This window comes from Dermacentor albipictus, chromosome 3, assembly GCF_038994185.2.
Source record: "Dermacentor albipictus isolate Rhodes 1998 colony chromosome 3, USDA_Dalb.pri_finalv2, whole genome shotgun sequence".
NCBI classification, from domain to species: domain Eukaryota; kingdom Metazoa; phylum Arthropoda; class Arachnida; order Ixodida; family Ixodidae; genus Dermacentor; species Dermacentor albipictus.
Genome location: NC_091823.1, coordinates 106,413,610 through 106,425,690, shown reverse-complemented (window position 1 = coordinate 106,425,690; position 12,081 = coordinate 106,413,610).

Below are 12,081 nucleotides of genomic sequence, written 5' to 3'. Positions count from 1 at the left end.
GCCATCAAAAAAAGAAAAAAAAAGAAAAGAAGACTAAAGAAAGGGAAGTTCGCGTTGTAGAAACTTGGGTATTTTTATTTTTGTGGCCTCCAAAACTTGATGCTCTTAGTTCCATGTAGCGGCTCGCTTGGTTTACACCAAAATGCCCATTATGAGAAAAAAAATACCAACTCCTCTGCTTGTTTTGAGCAGAAATGAAGACAATAGAACATGAGGCAGCTACCAAGGTTTTCACATGAATTCGGTATAGCGCTCATAAATAATAGTATAGGCGCTATAGTCTAAGTAGCGGAGGAAATAGCCTTCATTGAACGGATTTTACCTCCGCCTTCTCTTATACTGCACCGTCAGGAATAAGCAAATCATTCTATTATTAAATCAATTCATCAGTCAATCAATTTCCGTCCTCCTGCTGTTACCTTGGCCAATCAAACACAAAAGGCAAGACATATTTTTTTAGATTGTTAGCTTGATTCTCGCTTTCTCTCACTTGGTTTAAACAACGTACTTGAATTACAGGAAAGTCTACCGAGGATCTAAAGTCTAAAGGATCCACCGAGTAAGCGTATAATTCTATGTACGGAGCAATAATGATGTGTATTTAACGCAAGAAACGTCAAAGTTAGACCCAGATGCGCTTGCTCAAGCTACGTGCGCCCAAAACCGGAACCAAATGGTTTCATTTACTAAAGAAAAATGCAGACCAATCACGAAGATAGCGCAGTCTAAAATATATGGTCCAACCCCGGAGGTAGTGCACATCGAAACAAGGAACCACATGGTACATTATTGCGTCCATGAAGACCTTGTCTTTTTTACCCGCCGTGGTTGCTCAGTGGCTATGGTGTTGGGCTGCTGAGCACGAGGTCGCGGGATCGAATCCCGGCCACGGCGGCCGCATTTCGATGGGGGCGAAATGCGAAAACACCCGTGTGCTTAGATTTAGGTGCACGTTAAAGAACCCCAGGTGGTCAAAATTTCCGGAGTCCTCCACTACGGCGTGCCTCATAATCAGAAAGTGGTTTTGGCACGTAAAACCCCAAAAGAAAAAAAAAAAAGAAGACCTTGTCTTCTTGGACCCCTGTTGACTCGCCTTTACGATATTTGTTAAGGACACTTTAGAAATAATTTCTGTTTTCTTTTCAAGGCATCGTGACATTTCTTGGCCTTTCGATACATTGTGCCATCATATTTTATCGGACTCTCAAACGGCCGTAGCCTCTTCAGGCCAGTGCTGGTTTTCTATAGTGTACGAACATATGGGCTCACGTTCCCAAGGTGAATAGAGGAATTTGTAAAAGGAGGAGCTGAGCAAACATTATAGCATGCATAATATTACCGAAAGGGTTGTCCAATGAATAAGAGTTCTGGAGATGAATAATTCTTGTGATTTTGTCCTAGTGTATAAAAACTTCAGTAGTGCAAACACACACCCCACAAAATGCCGCAAAAACGTCGCTAAAGCCAGCGATTTCGATTGCAGACTTGGCTTTTGCCGCTCGACTTGCCGCTTATCTTTGGGAATAGTTACTTAAAGTCGCACTTATAAAAGACATAGCGAAACTGCCATAGGAGACATCTACATCACAGTGTACGAGATAGAATGGACACATCGTGCCTTAAAGGACAGTCGCTCTCTACTAATCCCAATTCGTGCTTTTGCTTTATCATTAATGTAGAAATGGTCATTCAGACCTCGTGCCTCCGTTTGCCGGCATCTTGGTGACGTCCGGTCCTCAGCCACCATTCGAAATATCATCAGAACCCAAAAGCGAGCAGAAAAAAAGTTTGTGAGTGTTGCCAAGACTTGTTCTTCACGATCGTGTCCTGGGGAACGCTTCAAAGTACACATACATTTCTCGGCAGACTGGTCTCCTGGAGCGGGAGCCAGTCTCTGCACGCCCTCGTGCGTCTATTGTCCCGAAAAGCTTTCTTTCGGCTCGCTGGTGCCCGCTACTGGAGAGACTCTCTAACAACAAAACCCTCCACACGCCGAGTTCTGCATTCTTCAAACATGCCGAAAACTCGTCCCACTTTTGACTGGGCCGCGACCGGGACTATGACAGGAGCGTTCGCGCGCTCAACTGACGCAAAAATAAAGCAGCGGCGTCTAAAATGCATTTTGTTTTTCGTGTTTACCATTTTTTTTGTCCTTCTTTCCGAGAGAGGCGGCCATCGGCGACGCATGAATGGTGCCCGACGATGTGTGGCCGAATGTAGGCACCGGAAGCTAATGTCCCGTGGCCCACACTGTTATGAATACAGTATTGTGACAGCGTTGGCCCACGGGAGCTATCGATGTGAGTTACTGAAGCGAAGGGACGCCGGGTTCGTAACATAACAACAAAAATAACGAACGGCGAATTTCACTACGCAGGAAAAGCAAAACACAACAAAAAAACAGGGCTCTCGATAAGAGGAGTGGCGCACGCTCGGGGACAGTGGTATCCAAGCAGTTGTTACATTTATTGCACCATAGACATCCGCGTGCAATGCACCGTTCTTGCACCGAGCCTAATTGCAGATGGGACACATTTAGAAGCATGCTAAGGTAGGGCCTCTGTGAAATAAAACGGTGGGTAAAATATGGCCGCAGATTTGCTCTCGTACGCTCCGTAATGCCTGAAAGGTGAGAATGTTCGTCTACCCGTTTCGTAGTTTGACAAGCGTCAAGTGCGTTAACTTTCGTCTGCCTCAAATGGACAGACGCTGCTCAGTGCTGCTGGCAGGCATACGAACCCGGGATTGTTACGCCCGAGTGTATGTACACGATAATTTTAAAGACGTTTTCGCTTTTGTGCAAAGCATAGCAAACCTTCTCCGTCAGCAAGACCGAATTTCGATTCGATTATTGATTCGAACGTCGTAAAAAATATAGCGGTCCTTATATTGACTTGATTTTTGCTTCCTTGCTGTTTCAGCGTCCAGTCCAAATATGAGAGGGTTAGAATTCATTGTGGTAGTCTCTAGCAATCAAAAGAAATAAAGAATGCTTTCGGTCACGGGGCTTACATTTAAGCTTTGATCACCAACGTGAACTCGGGTTTTCCCCGCTTCCCTTGTTGCGTAAAATGAAAAATTGCGACAGGAAACACGCATTAAAGGGCAGTTTTACTTTGCCTACATACTGAAATGTATACGAAAATTTATTCGGCGACACAAAATGTGGGATAAGCTGTCCTAGAAATTCAGGTAGCAAGAAACATTAAGTATATCTAAAATAGACATGGTTCTTTACATCTTTATTGTAATTGTATTACAGTGATAATTAATTTCTGCTCACCTGACCTGTCTGGTGCATTTTTCACACGAACGGTTACTAGCAAATATAGGGTGTCTTTCAAGTTAGTTTGTATCTATTTCTTGCAAGTTGCCGATAAAAATTGAATTACTCATTGGCTGAGGGAAAATAATGGTGATGAAGAACCTAACAGCATTCAATGAAAAATGTCTTGAGGGGCTAAATGGTTCATCCTAATGACCGAATGCAATTTCAGCAAAGTTAGGAAACAGTATTTCCAATGATGGCATCAAGAATGATTTCTTGCATTCATTCAAACTATACTTGCAGTTCAAAACTAACATAAAGCAGTGTATAGCAAGAAAATTGTGAAGAGAGAGATAAGATAATGCAGAGAAAGGCAGGGAGGTTAACCAGAGGTAGTTCCGGTTGGCTACCCTGCGCAGGGGGAAGGGTTAAAGGGGATAAAAAGAGAAACAGAGCGGAAGAGGAAGATAGAAAGAAAGAGAGACAAGCACGAACAAAGCGCGTACAGTAAAGAGCGGTAGGGGGCGGCATTTTTAGAGTCTGTCGTGAAGCCCCGTAGACCGCAGGAACCTTAATAACGCGAGTAAGGCCTTTAACGCGGATGTTTTTTCGGAGCATTGACCTAAAGCTTTTAGTTCTGATAGTGGACGATTGTCCAACTGGTCCAGTACTCTGCACATCACTTGTCTCTGAGAACTATAACGCGGGCAGACACAGATAATATGTGAGAGCGTCTCGTCGATGTTGCATGTGCCACACGTGGGGCTGTCGGCCATTCCAATGAGGAAAGCATATGAGTTAGTAAAGGCAACGCCTAGCCACAGACGGTAGAGCATGGTCTGTTCACGTCGTGGTAACCCAGGCGGTAGGTGCATCCGTATATCCGGAGACAACGAACGCAACCGACACATGGTGAAAACATTTGAGTCCCACAGGGGCAAAGTACAGTCACGGGACATCAATCGCAGCCCAGCCGCGGCGTCTGTTCGCGAAAGCGGAATGAAGACTCGTTGACCACTTTCATGCGCAGATCGGGCGGCTTCGTCGGCGTGGTCATTCCCGCTGATGTTACAATGTCCTGGAAGCCACTGAAAGATTATGTTATGTCCCTTTTCATGGCTTTGATGATATATGTGCCGAATTTCTGAGGCCAGTTGTTCACTGGGTCCGTGGCGCATTGGGCTCCGTATGCACTGAAGGGCTGCCTTGGAGTCACTAAAGACTGTCCATTGTTGCGGTGGCTTCTGCTTAATGAAAACAAGTGCAGCACGAAGCGCCGCGAGTTCTGCACCCGTCGACGTGGTCGCACATGAAGTTCTTACTTTGATTTCCTCAGATGTTGCAGGGATGACGACTGCAGCAGCAGAGCTGTTCAGTTTTACTGAACCATCTGTGTACACATGTTGCCGGAATCTGTGCACGTTGTGAATGTGCTCCAAGGTTGCTTGTTTCAAAGCTGGCAGTGGCGCTCCAGCTTTCTTTCTGATTCCTGGAATTGTCAGTTGCACTTGCGGCCGGTGCAGACACCACAATGGATCTGATAATCGTGTAGCGGGCGTAAATTCTGATGGCAAGTAGGACTGATTTCTTACAATAGTTTTGACAAAAGTTGAAAGTGGCCTCTTTGTTGGCAAGCAAGCAAGATGGTGGGAGGGAATCCGAGTCAGGTGTCGGATGTGTGCTCTCAGGACATCTGTATCCATGTAAACGGTCAAAGGAGCGTCTCTGGCTATGGCCACTGTCGCAATCGATGACGTAGTTTTGGGGAGACCGAGACAAGTCCTGAGTGCTTGGGCTTGCACGCTTTGGAGCTTGCGGATATTCGTAGTGCAAGTATTTCCTAGTACAGGTAAGCTGTACCGCAGGAAGCCCAAGAACAGTGCTTTATATAGTTGCAACATTGACGGTACTGTTGCGCCCCATGACTTACCGCCGAGAAACGCAAGAAGGTCCACAATGGCGGCCAAACGCTTTGTCATGTACGAGATGTGAGGGCTCCAAGACAAGTCTCTATCAATGATGACGCCAAGAAATCGGTGCGTTCGTCTATAGCGTATAATTTGGTCATTAATCCGCAATGCATACGGGGCCATCGCTTTCCGAGTAAAAGAAACGAGTGCACATTTCTCAGCGGAAAGCTCCAGGCCTTGTCTTCTTAGATATGTTGACACAGCTGTTGAGGCTTTCTGAAGTCGTGCGCGGACTTGTACACGTGTCACGCCTGAGGCCCATATGCAAATGTCGTCTGCATAAACGGAGAGCTGAACGGTTTGCGGTAACGAATCAGCGAGACCAACGAGCACCAGGTTGAAAAGGGTAGGGCTGAGTACTCCGCCTTGCGGTACACCACGACTGGTATAGCTAGGCTGCGTTGGTCCGTCTTCTGTCAAAATAAAGAAAGATCTGCCATTCAAGTAGTTGCCTATCCAGCGAAAGGTGTGTCCACCAATCCCTACAGCTTCTAAGGCGGTCAGAATTGCATGATGGTCTACATTGTCGTACGCACCTTTAACATCAAGGAATAGGGCCGCAGTGATTCGTTTCAGATGTTTCTGGTGTTGAACGTATGTCACAAGATCGATAACGCTATCTATTGACGAGCGGCCGCGTCGAAAACCAGCCATTACCTCTGGATAGACGTTGTAAAATTCCAGGTACCATTCTAACCGTGTAAGGATCATTCTCTCCATTACCTTGCCGACACAGCTGGCCAGTGCTATTGGACGGTAAGATGACAATTCCAACGGGGATTTGCCAGCCTTGAGGAGTGGAACAAGCCGACTGGATTTCCACGTCGTAGGGACCAGGCCGTCACGCCATGATGCGTTGTACAGGCCAAGAAGGGCATCTCTGGCCTCTTGACCAAGGTTCGCAAGCGCAGAGTATGTGATGCCATCGTGTCCTGGTGACGAAGAGCGCCTGCACCCAGCAAGTGCGGCCTCCAGTTCTTCAATGGAGAAAGGAGCGTCCATACGAGGGTCTCTGGAGCAAGGGGGCACAATGGGAATAGGTGCGCAAGGTGAATACGGGAGCGCCGGACCCGCGATTCTTGCGCAGTAATCTTCGGCTACCTCGACTTCTCGGCGTCCTTGATGTAGGGCTAGAGACTTAAATGGACGACGCTGTTGAGGAGCTGTTCGAAGTCCACGAATTGTTCTCCAGACAACCGACAGAGGTTTACGCGGGTCGAGAGACTCACAAAACGATTTCCAGCGTTGATTTTGCAGTACAGCAAGGCGACGCTGAATTTTCTTTTGAATGCGTCTGGCCTCTCTAAGGTCGTAGAACGATTTGGTCCGTCTGTACCGTCGCTCCGCTCGCCGGCGGATTGCACGGAGGCTCTGTATTTCCGAATCAAAATCTGTGTATTTCTCTAATGGCCGAAATGAACGCATAGCATCCTGCATAGCCTTGACGATCTCAAATTCTAGTGCCGACGAAATGCCGTTGTGGCATGCGTCTTCCATACGGGATTTAAACACGGGCCAATCTATTGTTTGTTTAAAATTTGATGGAACGGATTTGGTGAGTCCTTTTATCTTCAGGTAGGTAGGAATGTGCTCACTTCCGTGGGTTTCTATATCTGCGAACCAATGGACGCAACGAGTGAGGCATCGCGAAACAAAAGCTAAGTCTAAGCAACTGCTGTACGTCCGGCCGCGCAGAAACGTGGGGCTGCCATCATTTAGACAACAAAGTTCATGGTCGCAAGCAAAGGACACGAGGTTTCTTCCTTTGGAATTTATCTTCTTGCTTCCCCAAAGTGAATGATGCGCGTTGAAGTCCCCAACAACAATCCATGGACCAGGTGTCGCATCTATAATGTCACTCAGTCTCTGCCTGTCGAAATGACTTGATGGAGAAAGGTAAGCGCCCACTAAAGTGAACGCAAGTTTTTGTTTTTTCACAGTCAAACACACATACTGATTACTGTCATGTGGCCGCACTGGATGGACAACGTAAGTCAGTTCACACCGTGTGTAGACGATCACTTTGCTAATGTCATTACAAGTCGATGACACATGAGATTCATAGCCTGAGATCCGGACGGGTTTCTGCAGCTTCGGTTCACAGACGACAACAATGGGGAATCGATTGGTGAAAACGTAATGGCGAAAATCAACGCGGGATTTCAGGCCACGGGCATTCCATTGCATAATAGATGCTTCCTTGACTTGTGTGAAGAACGGCTGACGGGGTAGAGCCATTGTGCTTGCTACTCGAGGTTCGCAAGAACCGGATCCAGGCCGTCCAGCACTTGTAGTGCACCTCGAGCCGATGGCGTCTGCATGTCATTTATCAACACGCGAATGACTTTCATTAGAGATCTTATTATGGCGACTACTTGTTTGTCTTGACCTCGCACGTGATCTGTGCCCTCATCGGTGCGTCGGTAGTCCACCGTCGACCTTCGTTGGGCTGGAGGACTTAATGTCGGAAGTGCAGGCCAGTCGTTTGCAGTAGAGGTATTCGCTGCGTCTCCAGACACCGTGTTGGTAGTGTGGGTGAGCGCCTTGGGAGCACTAGCATCAGGAAGTTGCGTCTGTCTTGCGACGGTGTCAGTATTTCTAGTAGACGAGGATCGTCTGCGGTGACGGCGGACACGACGCCGTCGTACTTTGGCGGCGGCCTCTCTGTGAGTTGAGTTGTCTCGCACCATTTGTTGTAGGACTTTCCGCTCTGTCTTGTGTCTCGGGCAGTCTTTCGACGATGCTTCATGAGGACCAGAGCAATTGGCACACTTGAAGTGAGTCGCACGGCAAGCATCAGCGCTGTGCTGCTCAGAACATCTTGCGCACACGGTGGAATTTTTGCATATGCCGCTGACATGCCCGATCTTCAAACAATTACGGCACTGGAGCGGTTTTGGAATAAACGGTCGCACTGGATGACGAAAAAATCCAACTTTCACGTGGGACGGCAAGATACCTCCCTTGAAAGTTATCCTCACACAGCGTGAAGTTCCTAGGCGACGGATTTCAATAATAGATACATCTGCTGTGGCGGGTTTGACCAAAATAGGCAGATCATTGTCGTCGATTGACTCATCGACATCATAAATCACACCTGATATAGTATTGCTGTCCTGTGGTATTATCGTGCGAACAGTTATCTTGCCGAGCGTTTTCACTGTACTCAAGATATCCAATGCTGCTCTGTTCTTGACGTCAACTGCGAGAATGTTCTTGCGGGTGTTAACTCTCATATCCGTGATCTCATTTGGAACAAGAGCCTCTAGTGTTACAGATGTGGCTTGCCTGTTCAGCCGATTTAGGTTGTCGGTGGGCGTCTCTGGTAGGAAGAGGATGGTATGAGCCGGGTCATGGGCCTTTGCTGCCGCCGTCGTCCTTGTTGAGGACAAGGAGGCAGTGACGATTCTCCTTTTTCCTTTTTGCCTCACAACGGTCAGGTAGTCGCCGTCATCCGAGAGATCTTCTTCTGAAGCAGAGTAGTACAGCAAGGTGTCCTCGCTGCCTGTGTCGCTCATCAGGTGATTGCGCTTCCTCGGAGCGCTCGACGCTGTGACGTCGGTCTCCTCCGGACGTCTAGCTGACTCCGCTTCCATCGCCGAAGGTCTCGGAAGCGGCGCCTCCCGAAAACACGCAAAAATACTCGCAAAATGAGAGCAGTAGAAAACGGGGTTCCACACAAGAGCCACTTCTTCGTGAAGAAATTCAGCTTAGTTTCTATAGTAACCAGGGAAGTGAATATTGTTAGCTGTTTTTATGACAGCCAATAATGTTGTTGTAGTGACTTCCGTGCGACAATATGTAAACGCCCCTGTGTATATATTTATGTATGTGGAAGCGTTGCGGTATGCTGTACCCCTCGGTAGGCGTACACAAAGTTTCTGCCTAAATAGTATGTAGTAAATACGCTTGGCAACTTCACGTAACATATTTGCGTTAGACTCTACCAATTGCAGAATGTAATACTGCGCTTTCATACTGCATGGGATACCGCCTAACAACGCGGACCAAGTATTTTGACAAGCATTGACATCGCACATTTCTCACCCAAGCTTATGAGTCGTTTTACTTCGGCGAGTTAGCGTAACATATGGAGAAACAATTATGCATGCCCTTAGGTTTCGCGAAGCTCAATTACCAAAAATTACGTTACAGCGAAACTAAATTGGCTTCGCAACATTAATAATCTGTAAATGTTACTTCCAATTTTCAGACAAGAAAACACGATTCTGTGCTTCAGTGCACCATATCGCTAATACGTCCATTTTTCTTACGGTAAACACTTTTGCTTTTTTAAGCTGCCATTCCCTGTCTGCACTAAGGGATTAAGCCACGTGAAGTTCGATATTTTAACACGATAGGCGCTTCCAGCATTGTAAGTCTTCATGGAGATATTGGATCGATGTATACATGAAATTCTAGCTTCCACTGACTCCGTTTCTCCGAGTTTTTTTTAGGCCGTTCGTACCAACTTAATCCTAAGAGGGAAAATAAACGAGAAGTAGTAAAAAAGGAATTGTGCTTATATATGGGGTTTGTTCCCACTACCTTTATTGTGGCAAGAAAATGAACGAGATAAAGTCACGCATTTTATAGATTTTTTTCATTGCTGGGAACCAATCAAGCACTCTTCATTTTGCACCGAAATAATATCAGGACTTTCCAGAGTTGACTGCGGAGCTTAAAGACAGACTTTTCATTACAATGGCCGCGTACTTACTCTCAGAAAGAAACAATCTTTAACCGATGTTTGAATTAAAAAAGAATCGCAGGATTACAGGACCTGGGGGTAACCGTTAGCTCGACGGCACAAGAAATGGAAAGCGCCTGCTGGAAAAGACAGGAAAGGAACAAAGAGGCCTGTTTTATTAAAACGGCTGGCTATAGTTAAGAAGGAAAAGGTTACACTCAGGCGTTGTGGGCCTCGTGAGTGTGATTTGGTGTGCGTGAGCACATTGTGCAGATGGAAGACGAGTGCCTGTTTCCGAGAGGGGGCGCTGCTCAGCGAGACCAGGCCCATAGAGCCTTGCTAACGTTCATGCAGAAAACTGACTTCACCTTCCGTGTATAGGCATTTTTTCTGTGTTTCTATTTTCTTTTGTTCGTGCCTCTGTCATTTGTTTATTTCCTATTTCCTTTCCTATTTCTCTGTTTCCTGTCTTCTTCACCTCTTCTCCTCTTTTCCCTCCCTCCTCCCGAAAGAGTAGGCAGGCGTTCTGCCCCTCCCGGTGGCAGTTGTCAGCATGCTTCCTCCCTGGTTTCTTTGTGTACTTGCATGTTTCCATAACTAATAATAAAATAATAAAAAATGGCTGTGGCTTAGGTAAGGTTAAGCCCAGGATGCGAAGCATACTAGCCTTTATTTTAGTTGTTGAACCACTGTTTAGCCTGGTGAACTGCTGTTGCTTGGCTATATTTGGTTCGGCTAGACGAAGAAACAACTCATGCATTACTTCTTCGCCTTCAAGAGTGGAACGCGACAGCGTTCCCGTCGACCCGCCAAGGGGTGTAAGACAATGGGCTACAGGGCAGCGACTACGCGCCCCGCATTGGACGCGGTGAGCGTCGAGCAAAGCAGCGTTCGGCGCGGCAACGAAATGTGCGCCTGAGCAAGAGACGCACGCCTTAGAAACAGCGCGTTTCTAAGGCAACACCGCATTCACTAGAGGCGCTTTTGTACCGCTTTGAAGCGTTGTACTCGTGGCTCAGTGGTAGCGTCTCCGTCCCACACTCCGGAGACCCTGGTTCGATTCCCACCCAGCCCGTCTTGCAAGAGTTGAGCCAAAGCCACTTCTCCTCTGTCGTGACGTCACGGTGTCACGTGATTTCATGGTCACCGCCGCGCCTGAGGAGCTGGGTTGAGCCCTCGTAATATGCTTCGCATAATAATAATAACAATAATGGACGGCAATAAGACCTTTGTACGGTTTGCGAAGCTTTTGTTTTCAACAAGTAATACAATAAAATGAAGCGCTTCTTTCAAGGGAAATTTATATACGCAATAAAAATATTTGCCCTTGTCAGGGCGCTGGTGTGTTTCCATACTGCCGCACTTACCATTAGGTCATAACGTCGAATTGTTCATTGCGATGTAGGTAGTTTTATTTTTGGGGAACCTTTTGTGGAACATAAGGATGATGACATGAAAACAGACGACATGGAAAATGCGTTAAACTGTTGGCCGGCGACATAAAAAGCTTCTATATCACTCTCAAACTCCGGTTATAGTTACTTGCTTGCATACTAGGTGATCTGAATTAGTGCGAAGTTTTCCACTATGGCGTCGCTCGTCACGGGTGCAGCTTCAGTAACGATTGTGCGCAGCCTTTTTTTTTTTCTTTTACAACTTTAGAGTATAAGTTTTTAGCCCCTTGTCAGTTAGCCACTGAGACAACCAGTACTTTTATGGGTGCAACGATTTTTACTTAGTACTGCTATGGTGGCTAGAAGGAGAGGTGTGAATACCGGCGGCGCTTTCCTTCGGGCGCGCGTGACCCCCTTGCGCACCGATGCCACCAGGGGGAACGTGGCGCTGCTGCTCGCGGCGTGGTATCACCAAGGTATTACGGCGTGGTACTCCCACGCTGGCCTGCGCCTCCGCTGTCAGTTGGTCTCGTCGCCTGTTTGGGAGTGTTCCTCGCGACATTCCGTCATTCGAGGGCGAGATGCTGTGGACCACCAAAGTTATGTTGAGCACCGCAGCGACGCACGGCTAGTTTATTACTTTGCAGGTTATGCGGCGAGAAGGCGTGTTTTGCCCACTCATTGTGGAGACTGCGAAGCAGCATGTCTTAGTGATAAAGGCAATATCCCCCTGCAGAGAGCTTCCATCAGAGGCATCCA